Below are 22,520 nucleotides of genomic sequence, written 5' to 3'. Positions count from 1 at the left end.
GTGGGCCCACAGAAGGATACCCACCAGAGCAATTCCCAAAGACTGATCAGTGGGCACCTCATGATCTTAGACCATGACTCATGCACGCCAATTTGGATTATCCCTTCCTCTTTTTATGTTAATCTTAGTTCTGTTTTGAGATGCCTTAGTTGCCGTGGTAACAGAAATAATTTGTGCCTGTCATTGAACTGTCAAAAAAAAAAAAAAGGAAATATGAAGTCAATTTTGAGAACAGTTAGAAAGCAGGGTAGGGAAACATAGGTGCAAGCAATGATCCTAATTGTTTGCAAACATTGAAGCACAGCACCCCAGAACACTATTTAAAGATGGGTCTGTCTTCAAATCCTATTTAACAGCCCCCAAACACTGGCATTCAGAAGCAAGTTTTCCAATAATTAGCTCTCCTGTGATGTCTACAGCAAGGCATCCTTTCTTAAGAAATCTTCAAAAAAAAATAGACTTTCTATGAAAATTGTGTTTAATCTCCAAGTTGTTTCTAGTGCAGCGCAGAGAAATGGCTACAGGAGAGGAGGGCTGTTGTTTTTCTAAATCACGGAGGTAGAAGTGGAGGACATGTTCAGAAGTCTGACTCAGGAAAACAGCCACCTGCAGAGTGCAAAATAATGGGGCCCTGGAATGTCATATTCTGATTCCTGAAACCTGTAATTAGGCTACCATCCCTGGCCAAAGGAACTTAGTAAATGTGATTAAGTTAAGGATCTTGTGGACAGGATGAGGGGGCCACATGACCTGTGTAAATTTTTAAGGGGGAGTCTGGGACATCAAGATTGGAAGGGGCCAGGGGAGGGTTGCAAAGAAGGCAACAGAGGTCAGAGTGACTCAAGTCTGTGCCACATAGCACAGGCAGCCTTAGGATACAAGCAAAGGCAAGCCTAGGGGTCCCCGTGTATGCCAGCCCCCGCTGACACCTTGATTTCAGCCCAGTGAAACTGATTTCAGAGCACCATCTTCCAGAACTCTAAGGTAACAAATCTGTGTTGTTTTAAGCCTCTGGCTTGTGGCAATTTGTTAGAGCAATGCAAGAAAATGGTACAGTGCGATTAGCCGTCTCTGGTCTCACCAGGCTCTCTGAGGCAGTCTGATTTGATCTTGACTCTTACCCAGCAGGATCAAATGGAGCCATCTCCCGACTGGAGGCTGAGCATTTCCTGCCTGCTGGCTGTCATTCTCTAGGGGTCCCATGGGTCAGTCTCTCTCTTGGTGTGATGCTTCAGGGTCCTTAGATCTCATCACTGTGAGGGTCTTGGTCATGGCAAGGTGAGCTGCGGGGGCAGGGGGCAGGTTTCTAAAGCCCCCCCCCCCCCATGGACCACCTGGTGAAAGCAAAGGCCTTCCTGAGAGAGAGCACTCATGTGTACATGGCCCACACCTCTGTTCAGGTGTTTGCGAGGCGAGCTGCCTGTTCTTTGCAACTCCACCATATGTGTCTTCAGGTCTGATGCCATGGTCAATGGACATCAGTAAACTCCACCACTCCCTGGACCATGCTGGACATTCAGTACAGAGATAACAATTTGACTCTAAATAGCTTCCTTGAGTGTGTTTTTATTTTTGCCGTTCTTTTGCTCTTCCTGTTGAGATGCCGTGTTAGCAATGGTCACAATTTCATGCTTAGGAAAACCCTGACAGAGATCTTAAAGTTTTCATCTTCCAGATGCAGAAATGAAGACCCAGGAACTAGACCCACATGAAAGGTTGCACAAGGTGAGAGAGTAGCAGAGCTGGGCCCTCAAACCAGGTGTGACTTTCTGACCCGGCCCTCTAATTGCTGCCTTCTTTCCATGTCCGATGCATCTCAGGATGGTGCCCAGTGGCTCCATTTCCCGCTGGCTCTCAGCAACTCTTTTATCCTCTGAGTCCCAGATGACTCTTAACACCCCTTCACCACGAGGTGAGGAGAATGGGACAGGAGCGGGGAGGGCACAGGTTTGAGGTCAGATCGAAATACGGATCCTGCAGCTGCACAGGCATCCTGGCCTTTCGACGTTCGTTATTCTAGGTGGGAATTGGACGTCTGCAAAGTAGCAGTTCTTGGAGCTCTCTGTGCCCTCGCTTTATTTTCTTCCTCCGCGGTAGGCAGGCTTCAAAGATGACTTGCAAACCTCTGTTCCATGTTGCCACGGACTGAAAGTTTGTACCCACCCCTCCTGCAAAATGTGTATGTTGAAGCTCTAATTAACTGGCACTTTGGTCTTGAACTCCTGAGTCTTCCAGAACTTTGAGAAATAAGTGTTGTGTTGTGGCTGTAAACAAATTGTGGTATGGTTATAGAAATCGGAACCAAGACACCTGGTTAATCTCTTTGCCCTGAATGTGCCTGGAATTCCAAGTATAAGACTTTCAGTAAATTAAAAATGAGATGAGCTAGGTGAATTTGGTCTATTTGAAGTCTTTTTTTTTTTTTTTAAAAAAAAGATGTATTTATTTTTTCATTGCAAAGTCGATCCATAGAGAGACTGAGAGGAAGAGCTTCCATCCGATAATTCACCCCCCTCCAACCAGTGACCGCAAGGGCCAAAGATGCACCGATCCGAAGCCGGGAGCCCTGAGCTCCTCCGAATCACCCACACGTGAGTGCAGGGTCCAACGGCTTTGGGCTGTTCTCAACTGCTTTCCCAGGTCACAAGCAGGGAGCTGGATGGGAAGCGGGGCTGCTGGGACCATAACCGGCGCCCATATGGGATCCCAGCACGTGTAAGGCAAAGACTTTTAGCCGCTAGGCCACCGTGCAGGGCCCTATTTGAGTTGTTTTCAAAAAGTGGTTGACTGGGGCCCGGCGCGGTGGCGCAAGTGGTTAAGGTCCTCGCCTTGCATGTGGGCGCCAGTTCTATCCCGGCAGCCCCTCTTCCCTTCCAGCTCCCTGCCTGTGGCCCGGGAAAGCAGTCAAGGACGGCCCAAGGCTTTGGGGCCCTGCACCCGTGTGGGAGACCCAGAAGAGGCTCCTGGCTTCGGATCGACATAGCATCGGCTATTGCGCTCACTTGGGGAGTGAATCATTGGACGGAAGATCTTCCTCTCTGTCTCTTCTCTCTGAATATCCGCCTTTCCAATAAAAAAAAAATAATAATAAAAATAAATCTTTAAAAAAAAGTGGTTGACGGAATGAGAGGGTTTCTGGGAGGAACCAACTAGCAAGCGGTAGCCTCTGGGAGTGGCCTCTATGAACCGTGTGTGATGCTGGGTCAACAGCCTGCATGTCAGGGTCCCAGTCAGCCACAAGGACATACGTCCTGCCAATACCCAGACGGAGCTCTGTATGAGTCTTTCCCTAGTGGAGCTTCCCCAGTGAGTCGGGAGGACTCCTAACCAACCCCTTGTGAGCCCGGTACTCAGACTCTGGATCCAGGAATACCTGTTTTCCCTTTGTATTAGCTCACACTGCGGTACCCAGGGCTCCTATCTGGCACCCGAACGTTGAGCAAGTGGATGGTTTTGCACAGCTGTTGCAATGCCCCCGGGGGGGCGGTGAGGCCGGCCGCGAGCGCCCTCTGTCGGCGCGGCGGCCCGCTCGGCCTGGCGCGTGCGTGGCTGCAGGCGCATGCGCGAGGCCCGAGGCCCGAGGCCCGGGTGGAGGCGCTGCAGCTAATCCGCAGGCTTCTGGAGCGTTCGCTCTCCGCGTTTCAGGGTGCTAAGCACGTTCCCTCGGCGGGACCCGGCTATCACCGGGTGAGTTTCAGGGGTGTTATCCTTCAGGCTTTCGTTCCCTTGAGGAAGAGCCGAGTCTTGAGCCGCACTTTGGGAAGGCAGGGTGAAGAGGCCGGAGAATTTGAGTTAAGGCAGATGGAAGCTGACTAGATGAGGTTCTCTCTGGCAGCTCCGGGCCTCCTTTCTGAGGAGGGGAGAGGAAGGAGAGTTGGGCTGACGACCAGAACCTGGGGTGCAGGTACCTGGAAGCAGAAAAGGCCCTTGTTTTGCTCCAGAGGGAACTGGCAGCGCAGGCCGTGCCCGGGGCGTCGCGTCCCTGCCACCTGCCGTGGGTTGAGTCTAATTCCGGCACCCTACAGTAGCTCGTTGGTCTCCATCCCCAAGCCCCAGTTGTACTTAATTCTCTCAGTTCTTCTCTGTTCCGAAGCAACAACAAACACCTGTACTCAGGAGTAACCGACAACCAAGGTGTCTGAAGGCTGTTTTTGAAGTGCTTTTCATGTCCAGCCAGAATGTCTTTGGTCATTCGTTTGCTGCTCCCCTAGTATTAGTATGTTCCTCATCCAACCTCTCTTACCGGCCTGTTGAAATTCCAGACATACACAGGTAACGTGTATTCATTTCTGTCTCTAAAGCGCCAACCACGAAAACAGATTCTGACTTTTCTCACTGAAAGGACACATGCCCCAGCTGGGGACATTTCTGCTCCGTTTGGGAGGATTCACATGTACAAGGGAAGACACAGGGAAGGCGGTGCGTCATCCCTCCAAGAGCACCGAAGGACGTGCCAGGCCGCTGGGCGCAGTGCTGTTGCAGAGCCGGGCAGAGGGAGGCGAGGGGGTTAACACAGCTCGGCGCGGTTCCCCACCGGGGACTTTGAGGGTCCCTGGCTTGGAACCACCATTCCTTTCATAATATTCAGCCTGTTCCTAATCATTGTATTCCAGATATTGAGCACAAGGTTTTCATCCCTTCCACCACAATGTTTTGTGTCCAATTTGAACACTCCTAAATTGAACTTTGCAATTATTATTCATTGAAATCTGGCTTGGCACAAAGAAGGGAACACGAATGAACCCTTGTAAGCCTTCTTTGCATTTCCAAGTGCCGGTTCATTTCTTGAAGGCAAGTCATTGTTAGGGGTTTAGGGAAAAAGTTAGTTCCCAAGTGCCACCTCCAGAGGGCACAGCTGTCTCAAAAAAAATTTTTTTTTTTTTAGTACCTTTATTTTGCCCAAGTTTTTGAGCAAGGGGCTTTGTGTGAAGCTTCAGATTTCTGGGATCTGAATTTCATACAGTGGGAGTCCATTACTTTCCACTTAGCATAAAATTTCAACTTCTTTAAAAAATTTAAAAACTCATCACAATGCTGTTAATTTGACCCTGCCTTAAAAAAATATCTCTGCTCTTCTTCACCCTTTAGTGGTAACGAAGAGTCAAGAACAATGTTTGGTTTAAAAAAAATACATTAAAAATGTATTTGCCTGAATTTGTGTTTCCAAAGATTGCACAAAAGGCCCAGTTTCTGAGAAAATAAAAAGTGTGCTGTGTTTTGCAAGGAATTGTGTTCTGGGTTTAGGACCCAAGATATCATTGCAGCAAATGATTTGGAAGCTCTTTTCTCTTGAAGGATATATGTTTGTAGCATCAGAATTTATGGTGATTTTATTTGAAAATGCTTTTATTTGCAAGGAGGGGAAGGCGACATGTATTAGCTTAGAAAAGATTGGCATTCTTTCCTTCTAGAATGTATATTAAAGAATTCACTTTTTCCTTCTGCTGTCTTAGCCATGTCTGTTGCCTTTGGCGTGAGATTGGATTGTGTAAGGCTAAAAGTCTAAGAAAAGGGAAAACCAGGGACCCACAAAGTGATTTCTATAACTCTCCTTCCTGTGTTTTCCTTACCTCTTACGTGCTGTTCACTTTGGCCTGTCTTTCCTGTGTTTATGTTTTAAAATACAAAGAAACTGATAACAGCGAAAGGTAGTTATTTAAAACTGTTTAGCATCTCTTTAGGAGCAAACGCTTTTTAGGTTTTGGAAGCTCATTTCCATGTTGGCATGGAACATGTTGGGAACAATTCAGGCTAGGTGTTGAAAGTGTTCAATGTGTGTGTCTTATAAAATGGGAAAGAGCCCAAGCTTACCACCCAAACAGAGTATGTTCCATAAAGAAACTGCCTGGAGGTGGTGAAGATGCCTACCTCCCACATCCTGACGGCAGCTCCTGCTCCTTCCCTCCCTCGGATGCTCACTGCCAGCAGGTGACACTGCAGGTGCTTGAGTTCCAGGCACCACGAGGGACCTGAATTGAGTTCCTGGCCCCCTGGCTCCAGCCTAGCCTAACCTTGTCTTGTATCAGCAGATGTGTGGTACCCATTTCTAATAATTTTTTTTTTAAATTATGAAGGAAACCATGCTTAGGAAGTGATATTAGCTAAGCATGTGGAAAAATAGAGAGAGGCTTCAGAAAATACCCCTGAAGTCAAGTCAAGCTGTGCATGAACTATTTTGAGCTAATGTGCATGAGAGAGAAGTGTAATTAGCAAATCCATGGATTTATCCTCCTCCTATTTCAGTTCAAACCAGCGAATGTTAGCGCAGTGATTTATTTCTTGGCCATGTGTATTAGTCTTGTTTCCTTATGGAAATGGGAGATCTCTGGTGCCTGAGAACCAAGTCTTATGTATTAGTGTATTTGTTTTTCTCTATTTGTTATCGTATGTTAGACAAGGTTGATCTTGCACAAAAGGTTGTCAGTGACTCACTGGGCTCTGGAATTGCTGACCACTTCCCATTTTAAACTAGAATATGGCTGACTTTTGAAATTTTAAAGCATTTGTGAATTCCAAAGTGCTTTCTCTCTCAAGTCTGTAGGAGGCCTAAGGCATTCATTTCCTGAGGTGAACGAATGTGCAACTGTCGTCTGATAGGGGACTTGCAAGAGAGTTATAAGCGCTTGTGGGTTTTGGTGCTGTCATTCTTATGGATTATAGAATACACCAGCGACTAGTGTCATGGAAAGGATTCAATGCAAGATGAGGTCACACAGAACAATCGAAATGGTAGGATTAGGGAATCCAACTACTTAGACCGAGCAAAGATAAGCAAATAGAGGAAGGCTCTCTTCACTCATTCCTGCATGTGTAGATTACGGAATTTCCCTTCCCTTAATGATCTGTAAATGTTAACAGCTCCATATGAGATCTTGTACCACTGAAGCTGAGTGACTCACAAGAGCTCTGAGGCATTGTCAGCCATGCCCAGTGAAAGGCTAAGCACAGGCCGTTAGGGATGGGTCCATTGTCAGCCATGCCCAGTGGAAGGCTAAGCACAGGCCGTTAGGGATGGGTCCATGGTGCCTCTGCAGAAAGCTTTTACTAGATCGCCTTGAAAGTCACCTGACAACGAGAATGTACTGAGCTTGCATTACATGCATTTTATTAAATCAGAGACAGTTTTATGCATGACAACCATCAAAAGGAAAATAGGAGATGAAGACCAGTAAGCTGAAGTGTGACATCCTTAGATGAAGGATGTGTCATTCCTATTCAGGGTCACATTTCTTGTTCTGTGGTGCCTGTTAGCCTAGGGACAAGTGTTGATTACATGGCTAGTTCAAATTTTCTGTTTCTGGCACATGAGTCTAGTTTACAGTGTTTATAATTCTAATCCAATTAGAAATGCATGCAGAGAGCTAATGCTATTTGCAAGAATTTAGAAGTAAGTTCTTTAGTAAAATAAATGGAACTTTTGGTAAAGTTAATTGTAACCTGATTTTGAAACGTCTGGATGTTCTTTTATCAGCTTTGCTTGACAGCTGATAAAACTTTGGAAAGAATTCAGATGGAAGCAGGCAGGACTCCTGTGTTCTCGTTGTTGGACTTGAGGTCTAGATTAAAGTTTTTTTTTTTTTTCTTAGACATTTTGGTTCACTCTCCAAATGCTTGTAGACAGCTAGGGCTGGGTCAGACTGAATCTGGGAGCCAGAAACTCCTTGCATCTCTCTCTGAATGGCAGAGACCTATGTACTTGAACCAGCATCTGCTGCCTCCCAGGGAGTGCTTTAGCAAGAAGCTGGATCAGAAGCAGAGCCAGGATTCAGTCTCCAACATGGGATGTAGACACTCAGTCATGTCTTCACAGTTCTCCAAGCTACCATAATAGTCTCTAAAGATGATTCATTCATTAAGAAAGATACTAATAATCTGGACAATTCTTGTTTCTCCCTTTTTGCCAAATATTCACCTTGTTGCCTGTATGTCTAGGTAGATTAATGAATACTAGGTCAGGGGCAACACCTCATTCTGTATTTCAGATGGAATGTAATACATTATTGAGGATCCACAAATGTCCAAACAATAGTCACCAGTATCCAGCAGGGTGACTCGCTATTGGTTATGTTCAGTGTCATTATTCAATACAGTCCTCAGCTTTCATGGCCTCAGAAAGTGAAAGCCAGGACAGTATGCCAGTGTTTGATGTAAGCGGCCTCCTGGTGGCGCTAGAAGGACACTTGCTCTATTCAGAAAGGCCACAGGTTCACTGGCTGAATAGGCACTGGACACACCATCCCCAGGTCACAGTGTGGTGGTTCAAAGTCTGTCTGATTGCATTTGCTGTGGTGTGGACAGGTTCCTAGCATTTTCCTCCAATCTCAGAAAGTGGCTTGGGGCTGGTTGCACATCCTGGTGTTTAGTAATTCCTGAGGTGACACTCCTTAAGTTCCAATGTGTGATTTTCCCCAGTAGCAGAAAGAATGAATTTTTGACTCTTTGAGCCTATGTGAACAATCCAGCTGTTCTCAGAGTTCAAGCTGATGGCCTCATGGTTTTAGCAGATTACTGTCTTTCTCCAGCAAGCAGAACAAGGTGGCAGAGGCCTCTCAGGACATTGTAATAATGTAAATAGCAAGCTGGTGGAATTGCAGATATACTGGAGTGGTTTCTTTTTTTTTTTTTTTTTACAGCAAGATTTAGTTATGATCTTAAAGCCGCATGACTGCTTTGCATGGTCCAGAGCCCTCTTTTCATGTCCTGTCCCTGGCATTCCTTACTTTGAAAACTATCTTCTGCTGGCCAGCCAAACACCGGCTCAGGAATGCAGTGATTCGGACATGTTTTATTTAGTCAGATCCTCCCGCCCGCATCCCTCTCCGCCCCCTGCTCGGTCCTCCTGAAGGTTTTCTACCTTTCCAGTTCTCTAATGATGTTACTTGGAGAATTAAAGACAGCCCCCCACAGCAGAACAATAGCAAAGGAGAAGGGGTCTGACAAGAACAATGAAGCAAACTCTTCAGACGTTTGCAGAAAGGCAGTCAAGACAAAGAAGGTTTTTCTCTTTTTGATGAAAGCTGCCCTATCTTTTCTTTCCTTTCAGACCTTTTTTTTTCCCTGTTCTTGGTTTCTTGCAACTTTCAGTGTTTTATGAATGGCTATTTTAACTTCTCTCTTTTATATTAATAAATAGAATGATATTACTGTTGCTAATTTACTGTTTGGAAAGTACAGGCTTTCAAGTGGCCCTCTTGAAGATTTTTGAGTAATTGCAATTTGAAATCTTTTTCTTTTTTCACCCGTGGATTCTGATTTTTCTCTTAGCCAGAGTGTTTTGCCTATTCTCTACTGTTTTTTTTTTCTTTACAAAAAAGGATAATTGAAAGTTGTTCTACAAATATAGCTGAAAAAAAAATCATGTTTCTCGGTGAAAAACAACAACCCTGAAATGAAAAGCAGCTTAAATCAGACCAGAACAGACTTGCAAAGTGAAGCTGACGTCCTGTAGGGAGAAGGCAGGAACGCTAATGTCCCTTGTAATCAGTTTGGGCCATTGCAGTGCTAAATGACAGGATCAAGAAGAAAAATTTTGAAATTGATTTTTAAGACTGTCTGAAAAAGGAGATTGAAATGAATATTAAGTGATTTCTTTGCGGCTGTCAGAAGTAATAATGAAAGAAGAGACAGGCCCAGCCTTGCTGCAAATACAGGATCAGGGAGTTTAGAATCAACGCAGATTGGAGATGAAGCTTTGCACTGCGCTTTTTACGAAATGTTAATGAGCAGGAAGAAAAGGAAGCAGCAAAGGAAATCTAATAAGAATGTGAGCAGACCTGAGCCAGAATGGGTCATGGAAAAAACGGGACATCACATGTCAGAGGTTTAGGAGGTACTGTGTGGGGCAGGTGCTGTGTTCCCAATTCTGTGGGGCTGGAAGAGCAGCCCCTTCCCCGGGAAGGGTGGGAGATGCACTGTGGGTGTGGCTGTGGGATTGGGATGGATTTGCCTGGACACATTGATACTTTCCCACCTGCCCCTCCACCCCAGAAGCCATACACGTTTATCAGTTAGCTGGGTGGTGTGGGGCTCCAGGCTGGCTGTGGAATAAGCCCATATGGCATGAGGGTTGAATTCATGTCTTTGGTCTCATTAGCACCATGTTGGAACCAACAGAGTTAGCTAACTAATTAATACAAAGATGAGTTAGGCGTTCTCTGGGATTTGGAATCAGTTTCCCTCAAATTAGCCATGTCAATTACCACAAATCCATAGATACCAAGAGTTGGAAAAGGATCTGGCAGGATTTAAAAGCAGATAGAAATATGAATTTTAGTAAAAAAAAAAAAAAAAAAAAGAAGAGGCCGTCTACCTTTCCAAGACTGTGCTTCCCCAGCATGAAGGACTGATACAACATTTTGATAGTTTACTTTTTCTGTAATCTGCTTTCATTTCTTAAACTCCATTTTCTTCTTGTTTCCAAAATATTCAGGCTGGGAAAATTCAATTTGTAACTTTTTGCTCACTGATATGGAAATGAGGAGTAAACCTTAATTCTCTTTTCTAGTGAAAATAGTACCCCAATTTCCTGTTGGAAAACATTTTGCCTCCCCTTTGTATTTCAGGATTTGCTGTCAGGGGCATGGCTTTTCCTAAGCTTTGAGGTGAGCAGTTTTGTGATTCAGTCTAAGCAGTGGTTCTCCACTAAGGGTGGTTTTGCGAGAGAGGGACTTTTAGCCTTGTCTGGGTTGGCACTTTGTCTAGAATACAGTTGTTGCCGTGGGTGTGTAGTTTGAATAGGCCAGGGATGTCACTATATATCTGAATGCACAGAACAGGTCCCCTACAACAAAGAGTTATCTGGTCCAAGCCGTTAGTGTTGAAATTGTGAAACTGTGATCTAAATCCTTCTTCTGAGACCTTGATATAAACAATAAACTGAAAAATGGTGGGAACTCATTAGCAGTGCCTGTTTACAGCTGTCAGATTGTTGTTCACTACACCTCAACTCTTTCTTGGCTCCCACTATTCTCTGTGCTGGGGGCTCCAGGATTGTGGATTATTCCATGAGCTCAGTGATACCCTTCTGATGGATTCTTTACTGCTTCAGTTATCCAGAGAAATGCTCTCTCCTTGCAAGGAATTCTAAATTGATCTGAAATAGCTGGCGTTTCACTAGTGAATATGTCAAATGGCATCCTATAAATGAGTAGTGCCGTATATGTCCTAGAGACAGTTGTTGAGTAAGTAGCCTGTGGTTGAGGGTCAAGATAGAGCAAGCAGAAGCCACAGAAGAGAGAAAGAATTCCACACATTTGGGGGTACCCTGTCCTGACCAAGCCACTATTGTAAGGGAAAACCAGTAGGTCAACCAGATTGCCTGGGAGCTTGCTTTAAGTGGGGAAATAAAGTTTTCCAGGATAGGTTGTCAGCAACAATAGATGAAGTGCAAAACCTACAAAGTGTGATTAAAAATAGTAATGCATAACCTACAGTGTTTGAAACACTGGCCTGTCTTTGACCTCCTTGGGCTATCATGCAAAAAAGCAAATTTGCCTAAACTAGGGACTGAAGATAACATTGCTTTTTTTTTTTTCTTTTAAAAACATCATCCTCATTTCAAGCTTCATTTAAAAATAATGAGAGCATAGTTGGCAGAACCTTACACACAGGCATGGAAGTTTTCTTTAAGGATTTTTAAACTCGGGGCTGATGCCAAGCTTGGTGCTCTATCCCATTAAACAGGAGAAACTTTTTTGAATTAGGATGAGGCTGTGAACAGGCTGGTCTCATTCCTGAGGCTAGAAAGGAGGACTGAGGGCAGTTGGTTGAGTCTGTTTAGTGGTTGGAGACCTTGGGGGCTGCCTCCTGAAAGACCTGTTCTGTTGGAAGCTTCTCTTTGCTGAGTGCATGGGTTGGAATATGTTAAACTGTTCTTCGGTGAACAGAATCATAAAAAATATGTGAGCATACAAATAGAAGATTCATGTTTGAGATCTCATGAGGTTCATTGTACTTCCAAGAGAGGCTTTCTTTTCTTTTCTTTTTTAGGATGCCAGCAAAATGCCATGGTATTTTATTTTTGTCTCCGGTAAATTGCATTGGAAACTTAAAACAAATTAAACATCCTGTTTTGTGTTTCTGAGCCTCACGGGGGGAACTCAGTCTCTGCTGTCTGATGGTTCAGATGGGAAGGAACATCGGGAAATAAGATATTGTCTGCAGTCACTGTTTTGGAACAGTTTTGAGTATGAGGGAGCCAGGGAGCGGGGCACCTGGGCCATTCAATATCACCTGGAATTGCAAGCAGTTGTGTTTACTAAAGAAAAAAAACCAATTGGAGTGTTGGGAGGTAAAGTGTGTATGTGTTGTATTACGCTGTAATAAGATAGAAAATCTGATAAAACCTTTATGTTTTGGAGATTTATTTCTAGTATGCAGTGGTCCTCAATTAAAATCCATTATTAAAGCCATTTTGAGACTTTAAATCTCAATAAAAGTAATAATGATCACTACTCAAAGGAAACTAAAGTGACAGAAATTACTAGCAACTGAGACTGAGAGCTTGCCTTTGGAATTTGATGGGGCTGGATTTTTCTTGAGTTCCTAATTACTATGAAAAAAAATTTTTTTCTATTATTTTCAATGTTGGTAAAATGGAAACAGCTTCCACCTCAATGTAATTCCCCGGCCCCCGGTGTGCCCCAAATGTACATTGGATTGTTCTGGAAATCACAAGGTTGCTTCTCCTTTTCCTGCCTTCCTGCTCAGATGAAATGGAACTGTCTGGAAGGCTACAGTTGGGCCTGTGCTCCCCCTGAGCCTGAGTGATAGAATTAGCATTTTAGTGCTAATTTTAGTGCTTCCTGCTTTCAACTGGGTCTTCTGGACAGTGGGAGCTGTCTGGCTACCTTAGTGTTTATGAAAACATCTCAGCGCCCTCCACCCCAGCATGAACTCTCAGTTGCAATACTACATTGAAGGCCAAGCAGCACCCAAATGAATGGGTGGTTGTGGCACCTTTCAAATGTCACTTTTGGGGGAAAAAAATCTATGAAGTGAAAGCTCAGGTCCTTGGGGAAGGAGCAGAAGTAAACTGTCACCCCTCCTCCTGCTTAGATAAGCTCTCCCCCTGGCTCCCTGACTTGCTTGGCACTCTCTGCTTTCCTCCCCCGCTCCGGTCCTCCCAGCCACCTCCTCCCACACACACCTGAGCGATATGAAATTCTGGTTTGGGTGTATGCCCTGGAGGCTGAACTATGCAAGAAGTGTCACCCGCCGAGGTGTTTCCTTTCAGAATGTCATTGTTTAACTTCAGGGTCCTGTTATTCTTGTGTGAAGGAAATGTCAGAAACGAATTTCACGGTGTAATTTCCCAGGCATTGACAGGTCTTTGCCATCTGTCATTGGATCGTGGCTTTACCTTTGGTTTCCTGCCATGTTTAGGGTTTCGACCTATCCCTTTGAATCCTGGTAATTTTACCTCTCAATATAGCCTCTGATGGAGGGCCTGCTGCCAGCGGTGACTTTTGTAACTTTAGAGAATGGAGTGATTTCTTTCTTAGGCCTTGCTGATTATTATTTTTGAAGCCTCGAGTGTCATGCATCCTGTCACTTGAACATTGTCAGTTCTTGGTGATTAATGCCGTGTTAGCTATTTTTATCCTTGGTGTTTGCTGATGGGGGAGGTGCTGCCTTTACAGCACAAAAATCCCAGCCTTGCTTTTGGAAATGTGGGATTAAATTCTGGTTTGCTGAAAGAGGTGGTCTAGGGGAGAAGAACTGGTGTAGGAAGAGGAAAAAAACAATGTGATTTTTTTGTAAGAACCCAACTTTAATTGGAAAGAAGGAAAAACTAAAGTTTTTCATTCCCTACATAGTGGAGATCTTGAAAAAATCCCCTTGCTCTGAAGTCAGAAGATGGATTTTATAAAGTACAAGCAGATTGTCTTTGAACTGAATTTTAAAGCTCGGCTGTCAGCGTTGACAAGTTCCCGAATTCAATTTTCAAACTAAAACTTAGAAAACTGGGGAAGACATTGTGTCTCCTCAGTAGCTTATCAAAAGAAGTGAGGTGGCAGGCTCACACTGCTGTCTTGGGGCAGCCAGGTACAGGCAGGCAGACACTCCCTGACAGACTGGCATTGATTGCTGCCAGGGGCAACACGTTTCTGAGGTGGGTACTAGTGGGAAGGGCTCCAGTACCTCCAAATGGCTGAGACCAGCGGCTCAGGACTGGGGGTGGCGAGGGCAGGGGCAGTGCCTCGACATGAGCAAGGGAGAGTGTTCCCAATTTTAGAGGAGCTATAAGCACCGTTGATCCTTGCTGGGCATTTACTGATCTTCATGGTTGGCAGAAACAGGTTTCGGAGACACAGACAATAGCCGGCTAATTGTCCTGTCAAAGCGCAGGGTTCACGTCCAGAGAAGCCCAAGCGTGGTGGCCACTAGCTCCCTGGAGCTTCTGTTTGTGATCAAACAGCTCAAAACCATAGTAGCCATGGCTGTTGAGTTGTCAAGATCTTGCTTTTCGGTGGGATAATCACCTGTCCTAAAAAAGGATGATATTGGTATGACCGTGTTAGTATTAATGCACAATTATTAAACATTTCTAGCGTGTTAGATGTGATCAAACATATATGAAAAATGTATGTTCTGGAAAACTGTGCCCGGATTTACAGTTTTCCGCATCAAACTAAATTTGCCTTTCAATATAATTTTTTCATGAGAATTTAAAAAAAAAGATTTTATTTATTCATTGGAAAGTCAGATACACAGAGAGGAGGAGAGACAGAGAGGAAGATCTTCCGTCCAATGATTCACTCCCCAAGTGAGCACAACAGCCGATGCTATGCTGGTTCAAAGCCAGGATCCAGGAACTTCTTCCAGGTATCCCACATGGGTGCAGGGTCCCAAGGCTTTGGGCTGTCCTCGATTGCTTTCCCAGGCCACAGCAGGGAGCTGGATGGGAAGTGGAGCTGCCGGGATTAGAACCGGCGCCCATATGGGACCCTGGTGCGTTCAAGGTGAGGACTTTAGCCGCTAGGCCACTGTGCCAGGCCCTCATGAACATTTTTTGAAAAAGTGTATTCACCTGTTGGATAGGGAGAAGAGGGGAGGTGGGAGAGAGAGCAAGCAAGCAAGCACACTCATCCACAGGGCATTTCCCAGATGCCCCAAAGCCAGGAAACAAAGTCCCAGTCTATCACATGGGTAACCAGAATCTGCTCAGTGTAGGCTCTGAGGTTCACACTAGCAGGAGGCTGGTGTCAGGGGCTAGGTGTTGAGGCTGCGCACCCTGACGTGGGTTACAGGTCTCATGGCCCAGTTCTTGCCCCTCCCATGGACCCCTCAGAGATGGTGTGGTGCCTACTTAGATCATGTCCTCAGGCAATGCAGTAGGCAGGGACATCACCATTGTGCTGATGTTGAAGAGGAAGAATGTTTTTACGACTTTCCTCCTAGTAAGCAGAGAGGTGGGGGGCTGGACCTGAATTTGATTCCTGACCTTGTCCTCTGAATGTCATGCTCTAGCTACTCCCCCACAGTAATGACAATGATGAACTCAGTGGGAGAATTTCCTCCTACAGATTTTTTATATCAATAAGTAAATATCATGACCTTTTAAATACTCTATGGATTGTGTGATTCTACTAAGCCTTAAATTTTCACAGACTGACTTTGTATCCATTTGGACTTTTACAACAATTTAGGTTTATTAGTTGCTACATTTCATCTGTATTCCTGTAACTGTTATACAAACTTATTAAGTTAAAATTTTATTAGCTAGAGCTCACAATTAGCCAGATGTTTTTGCTTTTTTCTCCCTTCCTTGCATTCTACTTTGAAAAGGAAGAAGAAAACCACAGAAAAACAAGCTCATGTCAGAATTTCTTTGAAAGGTTAACAATGACCTGTCGTCCTATCTCTTTTAGCTAAATATGAGTTTATTTTCTTATGTCTTTGAATTGCTAAATCAACCACAAAGTCCCCTCAAAATGTTAAGGTAGTTGTGTTCTCGAGAGTAAGCAAATGGCTGAGATAGAATCCCTGTGTCTCAGTGAGTTAATATCAGAGTTGACTGCCGTCCACCTGGCCGTCCAGTGGTAGGTCGGTGGTAGTTACAGCTCTGTTGCATATGCTCACCCAGCTACCTGGACTGTTTCCTCATGTGCTGTGGATATTCCTCTAGCATCCCACAGCTATCTGCTGAGGCCAAGAAGCTGACTGGCAAAGGAAGGCAGCCACCCTGGAAGACTGACTGAGGGCGCATAGCTCTTCTCTCTCCACTGCAAGGCCAGGACTCAGTCATACAGCCTCAGTTAACGGGAAGGGTGGCTGAGCAATGCAGGTAAGCTCTGTGCTTGAGGAAGACAAAGAAACACAGCTTGGTGTCTACCTGTCCCTAGCTCTGTCCCTTTTAATAGTTCCTCATGAGATCGTATGCTTCTTCCATGATTGTGAACTACCTGTTGCCCTCTAGATAAGTGGTTTTTAAAACTTCAGTCATTTTTAAAAATCTGCTAAACTTCGCCAAGGCCCATATAAAACCAGACTGGGTTTGAGGGTAGGGGAGAGTATAGAAGCAGGCCAGAAATTTCCATTTTCAGAAGTCTGTCCCATGAATCAGGGAAAGCCAGTCTGGCACCAGTTTGATGTTTTGGAATCACTGATCTGGATAAAGCACCCACTCAGGCCAAAAATACAGATTGACTCATTTCAGGAACTTTTTTTTTTTTAGCAGAAGAGATTGGTAGAAATAAACAATCTGTGTTTATACCAATTCTCCTACTTAATCAAAACTGTGAACAGTTGTCTTCAAGGTCTGTTGAATGCTTCAAGTGCAAGACTGCTTCAACAGCTGATGTAATATCCCACGTGGAGGAGGGCCTTCCTGGGTACCATGGGCACTACCTGTCTTACATTGTGATTATTTCTAAAAGTGTTCTATGTTTCATTGCAACCTTTTCCATCTTTCTATTAAGAGCAGTTAAAATTTCTTGCCACCCAAATGACTCCAATAAAAGAAAAAGCAATTTTAGTCAAAGTATTTTCTGAAGTATATGATCACTGGATTTCAAAAATCAACATGTTTATTTTCTAGTTTTGATTTTCAAGTATTTGGAATTACTAGTTAGTTCATTTGCTTTTATTTCATGTATAATTATCTAAAATACTTCTGCTATATGGAGGTTTTTTTTTCTTTTTTTAGTATTGTGTGGCTTTTGAGGGATAAAGGTGCTCTCTCATAAGCAATAAAAGTTGCAGTGGCAAAATTGGTTTCATCAGCTTTGCTGGACCATTCCACAGTTACCTTCCCATGTTACAGTGGGAGAGCACAAGGTGATATTTCAGCTTTACTCGTTTGTGTTGCCATCATGTTGGATTTATGAAAGGCCACTGAAATTTATCACCCTTCTCTGTTATTCCAAACCATAATTTTCTAGTCTCATGGCTTGTCTGTGAGCATTCTGATAAAATGTGCAGCTCTCTGAACCTTTGCAGCAAGAATTTGTTCAAAATCTTAAATTGTATATTGCTGTGACCCAAGCAGAGGATGAGAAAACTGTGGTCATTCAAGTTGTTTGTTGAGGGCAATATTGCAAGGCATTTTGCATAGAGCTTTAATCATAATTGCCCTTAAAATGCTATGCTCTCCATTGCCTATCCAGTAATGTCTACCTGCCTTGGTCTTATATTCAGGCACCCTTGTACGGTCTGTAAGAGTGTGTGTGTATGTATGCATGTATGGTGCTTTATTTTCCAGAGTAATATGTGCTAAGATCAGTAGGGCTTGGGTTGATAGCTGCATGTGTGTAGAACAGAACGAAGTAGACCTCTGAGAAGTCTGATTTGCCTTAATGTGGGGTGGGAAATGCAGAAGAGACATTGTAAACAGAGATGGTTCTGGCCTAGAACGTGGGGAGATTAGGCAGCTCTCATTGGGTTTACTTTCAGGCAGGGGACACCTGCTGAGCTTGGAGGGATTTCTGTACCACTTCTTCCCGCAGGACATCCAGTGTCTACTAGGCCCAAACAGGAAGCCCAGGTGCAGGCAAGCCTGATCCAGCCACTATCTGTTTCACCAACTCTGCATGTTCTTTGTCTGAGGGATAGGAGGCCGTTGCCCAATACTGTGACTGCCTCCCAGTGCATGTCCCACTGTAATGACAGAGCTGACAGATGAAGCCCAGAGCCCAAATCTGATTCTGGATGTCAGCAGCTATATCTTTGGATTTCTCCACTGTGCCAGCTCTGTCTCCTCTTGTTTAGGATTTTGGTTTGTGGGCTGCTGGGAGTAATCCCACCTTGGCATGCCCCAGTTGCCTCCTGTTCCTTCTCAGGTCCCTCACTGCTCCAATCCTCAGTGCCTTCTTTAAGGCCTTGATGTGGTCCCAGTTCCTCGATTTTATCGAGTGTCTGTCCCTGGAAATGCTGTTGCCATCTGGGCAGAGGCCACTTAGAAGCCCTCATCCAAACCCCATGTTCTTACAGGATCTCCACTTGAAATTTCTGATGAATTTTTTGGCATTGTAGGCCCTAAATCCCTCCCCTAAAATATCTACCTTAGCCGAGAAGTTAATTCATCATCTCCAGAACATCTTGTGTTTTCTGCCTTTCATCTTTGCACCTCATACTTCCAAATGAAATCTACAGGCTTGAAACCTTTCCTGTGGTTTTTGCCTGCACATATCACTAACAAGTTTGTGTGTCTTAGTTTGGGGTGTGCAAGACAGATGTTCTGCTTGATCTGTCTCCATTAACTAGACTTTAACTATGGAAAGCCTGCAGTAAATGTCCTCAGGATAGTGTTTAGTTGAGGATTATGTGAGAAAGTGGAAACGCGGCCCTAGGTTGGTAAGTTAGGGCATGGTGTTCACATATGGGAAAAGCAATGCAAGTGACTTGGAGTATAAGGATATGGTTCCATGTTACATAGGTTGCTTTACTAGCAGACTTTTGAGAGCCCTGAGTAGGCTGTTACAGTGCAATAAGCTAATGTGACTATCATTCTGATGTGGTAGTGAGCCTCATATTTTCCATTCTTTTGACCACAGAATTTTTTTTTGACCAATGAAACAGTGACAAACCAGGATTTGTAGTTAACTCATTTTGGGGAAATAGAAATTGGGATAATAGTCTGCCTTTCTGTGATATCCTTGATTATCAAAAATACCTGTATAATTAAAATTATCTTTATTTTTCCCCCAAATATTGTTGATAGCTCATAAGAAAAGGAAAAATAGTGTTTTCTGGTTTACAGTCCCAGACATCATTCTTTTGGATATTTTATGTCTTTGTGTTTGTAAGCTTCCAAAATTTGTAAATGTAGTTTGTGCCTTGCTAAAAGATAAATGTAGTTTTAGAAAATTCCTGTTGATCTTAATGCAACTTAGAATAATGAAGATATGCAGCCAAGAGCATTATCCTTGTCAAACCTCTTAGAAGAGGGATGCAAATGCCTTTGTGTTAATAGCAATTTTCCTGTAGGTTGCCCACCATTCAAACTATTTATGCAAATCTCAACGCAAGCTTTATTGAATGATTCACGGAATCTAAAATCAACAATTAGGATTCTCCTCCCCCCCCACCCCATGATTGATTTATTTGTTCCACAGCTTCTTTGTGTGGACACACAGATTTAAAAAAAAATGAGGTCATTGTGTGTTTAGATTTCTTCTCTTTAAGTGAGGTCTGTTATCATCAGCAATCATTTATCAGGGCTGTAATTGCATGTACAGTAGATAGGATTGAATTTCAGAGCAAGAGGAAGGAAAGGATCTTTGAAATTGAAGTTAAACCTATGATTTTTTATGAACTTTGGGGTGCCTAATTAAGCAATTAGTAACAAGCAAGAGTTTCCAAATGTCAAGTGTATAATTATGAGATAAACAGGAGCTGGTCTTTCCAATACATTTCTATGCTCTACTCTGTTACCTCTCCAGGGACCCCCAACAAAGTCTTGCGCTGAAGAGTTTGAGATCAGGACGGATCACCACAGCTAATTGGCAGAAATCATGTCTTCTGGGAGATCACAACTAAATGTCTAGGGTAAGAGCTGAGTTTAAACCTGGTAAAATGTATCCGTGAGTATTGATTTTTCTCTCTCAAACTATGTATCATATAAAAATACAATTTTATTCCTTTTTATGTTTTCCTTTGGCCTCTTTTAGTCTCTTTTAACATTGAACTTACCACAAGCCAGTTAGAATTCAATATAGGTAATTTTTTTTAACATTGAAAGGAAATTAAACTTAGAATGCGGTAAAGAATAAAGGAATATGTGATAAGTCAAACATGCTGATATTTAATTGTGTATGAAATCTTCTCCTGTATTAATCAAGACTGTTAATAGAAACGGAATAATCTGTTTAATTAGAAAATATTGTAAAGGTGTTGGGCATAAGGGATCTCATCTTGTGAGCTCCTCACTACCACTTCGCCATTTACCCCTGGCGTTTCTGTATACAGAGTTGGTGCTAGACAAATTCGCATTGGTTTTAGAAGTCAAATGTTAGATATATTTATGCTAGGAAGATTGGTAGGCATGAAAAAAAAAACCCACAAAATCAAAACCTCTTATATCTTTCCCTCAAAAGTTTAAGAGGTTTTTTTGAGAAGACAGGGTATGCACATATTAGAAATAAAGATCAGTTTTTGTTATTAAAATGTTAATCATTTTATATATATATGTATATATATAAAAAACATGAATCTATTTTATTTATAAACATTATGCACAGGTGTCTTGGTTTTCTTGCAAGTAGATAAACAGACTTATCTAATTCTTTTTGTTTCACTCCCTTCGTATCAATATGACTTATTTCAGTGACTAACTTATTTGTCAGTGGGTATATGTGCCAGCTTCAGTAGAGAAAAACACCAGGTCGCAGTGTTCCACTCTGTTGGTTTATTTCAAATGAGCAAGGTTAGAGACAGCAGCACAGGATGCTGGCAGATACCTAGCTCCTTTCCCTGTCTTGGCTGTCTTCTCAAGATCTAATGATCTATTTGAGTTCCAGGCAGAGGGACTAAGGATGAGGAGGATGCAGCTGTTCCTTGGGAATGCGTCCCAGGTGTTGCACACGAGACAGAGAGAAAGAAAAGAAAAAAGGTATCTGGCTGTGTGACAATCCAGTACACATCAGAGTGTTTCTTAAGGAAGAAGGAGAGAAGACATTGGGAGGAAAATTGGCAGTCTCTGCCATAGATCATTACTAATTTTTGATATGACAATGCCAAAAGAAGCATTCGTGAAAGTGGATATATGTCAGTGCATGCCACATAGGGGTGTCTCAAAGACTTATCAGAAAATCCTTGAGGAGGATTGTGGATAAAAGTAAATTCATGGGGCTCAGTGCTGCAGCCCAGCATTTAAAGTCCTCACCTTGCACACACCGGGATTCCAAGTGGGCACGATTCTAATCCCGGCAGCCCGACTTCCCATCCAGCTCCCTGCTTGTGGCTTGGGAAAGCAGTTGAGGATGGCCCAAAGCCTTGGGACTCTGCATGGGAAACCTGGAAGAGGCTCTGGGCTCCTGGCTTTGGATCAGCTCAGCTCCAGCCGTTGCGGCCCCTTGGGGAGTAAATCATGGGATGGAAGATCTTCCTCTCTGTCTCTCCTCCTCTCTGTAGATCTGGCTTTCTAATAAAAATAAATATTTTTAAAAAGTAAATTCATGGTTATCTACTAGAATGGATGTAGAGGTGATAGAAGGAAGTCTGAATTTATTGCAAATGAAAGGATTGACTCATGTTGTATATGAATTTGGTAAAGATTATGACCCATTCCTTTAGGTACACATTCAACAGCTGTGAATTGAACACCTACTGTGTGCTGAATACTGGTTGTACAGAAATGGGACTGACAACCCCTGTCCTTTGATAAGCACGTTAGTGTACCTTCGGGACTGGCAGTGAGGGGAATTAGGACTGGATAGGGAGGAAAGTGCCAGATTACAAAGAACTCGGACTTCTGGTTGAAGAGGTTCAAACCAGTCTTGCAGCCAGCAGGGGATGTTTGAAAACTTTGATCAGAAAATGATCTGGTTCTAGTGATGACTGAGGAAAGCAAATCAGATGCACATAGGTTAACTGGAGGAGGCCAAGAAAGCTTTGAAACAAGTGGTCAGCTAAGGTTACTCAGTTTTCCATGTGAGTTGCTGGGGACCTGAATGAGAGAGGCAGCTGATTTCAGTCCTGGAACTGGATCTCTTCTTGTTTTTCTGCTGACCGACTTCCTTCCATGTCCTTATGTGATAGAGAGAGAGAGAGAGAGAGAGAGAGATTGAGAGAGAGAGAGAGAGAGAGAGAGAGAGAGAGATTGAGATTCAGAAAGACACAATACATACCTAGAGAGGGCTAGCTCTATTGGATTAGGAACCCATAATTATGACTTTATTTAACCTCTGTCACTTTGTCACAGTCTCATTTTCAAATATAGTTCTGAGATTTCATTGTATGAACTTGGGAGAGATATAAATATTCAGCCCTAACATTCCCCCAAGTCTCTGAAAGTGCAAAGTTTTCATTTGCAGAATTTTGCAGAATGGGGAAAGTTCTCTCTGCCTCCTTAAAGGGTT

General features: G+C 43.5%; 1 long non-coding RNA gene across 1 annotated transcript; it reads left to right on the top strand.

The window, feature by feature from the left end:
• Positions 1-1,674: 1,674 nt before the first annotated feature.
• On the top strand, positions 1,675-21,902 carry LOC121156664. Its single transcript, XR_005883903.1, has 4 exons — positions 1,675-1,725; positions 16,130-16,288; positions 19,884-19,989; positions 21,736-21,902. It is a non-coding gene; the product is annotated as an uncharacterized LOC121156664 (long non-coding RNA).
• Positions 21,903-22,520: the final 618 nt, after the last annotated feature.

Source organism: Ochotona curzoniae, unplaced genomic scaffold (assembly GCF_017591425.1).
Source record: "Ochotona curzoniae isolate NIBS_2020 unplaced genomic scaffold, NIBS_Ocur_1.0 contig_1014, whole genome shotgun sequence".
NCBI lineage: Eukaryota > Metazoa > Chordata > Mammalia > Lagomorpha > Ochotonidae > Ochotona > Ochotona curzoniae.
Note: the sequence above shows the minus strand (reverse complement) of the source record. Positions and strands in the feature narration are given on the sequence as shown.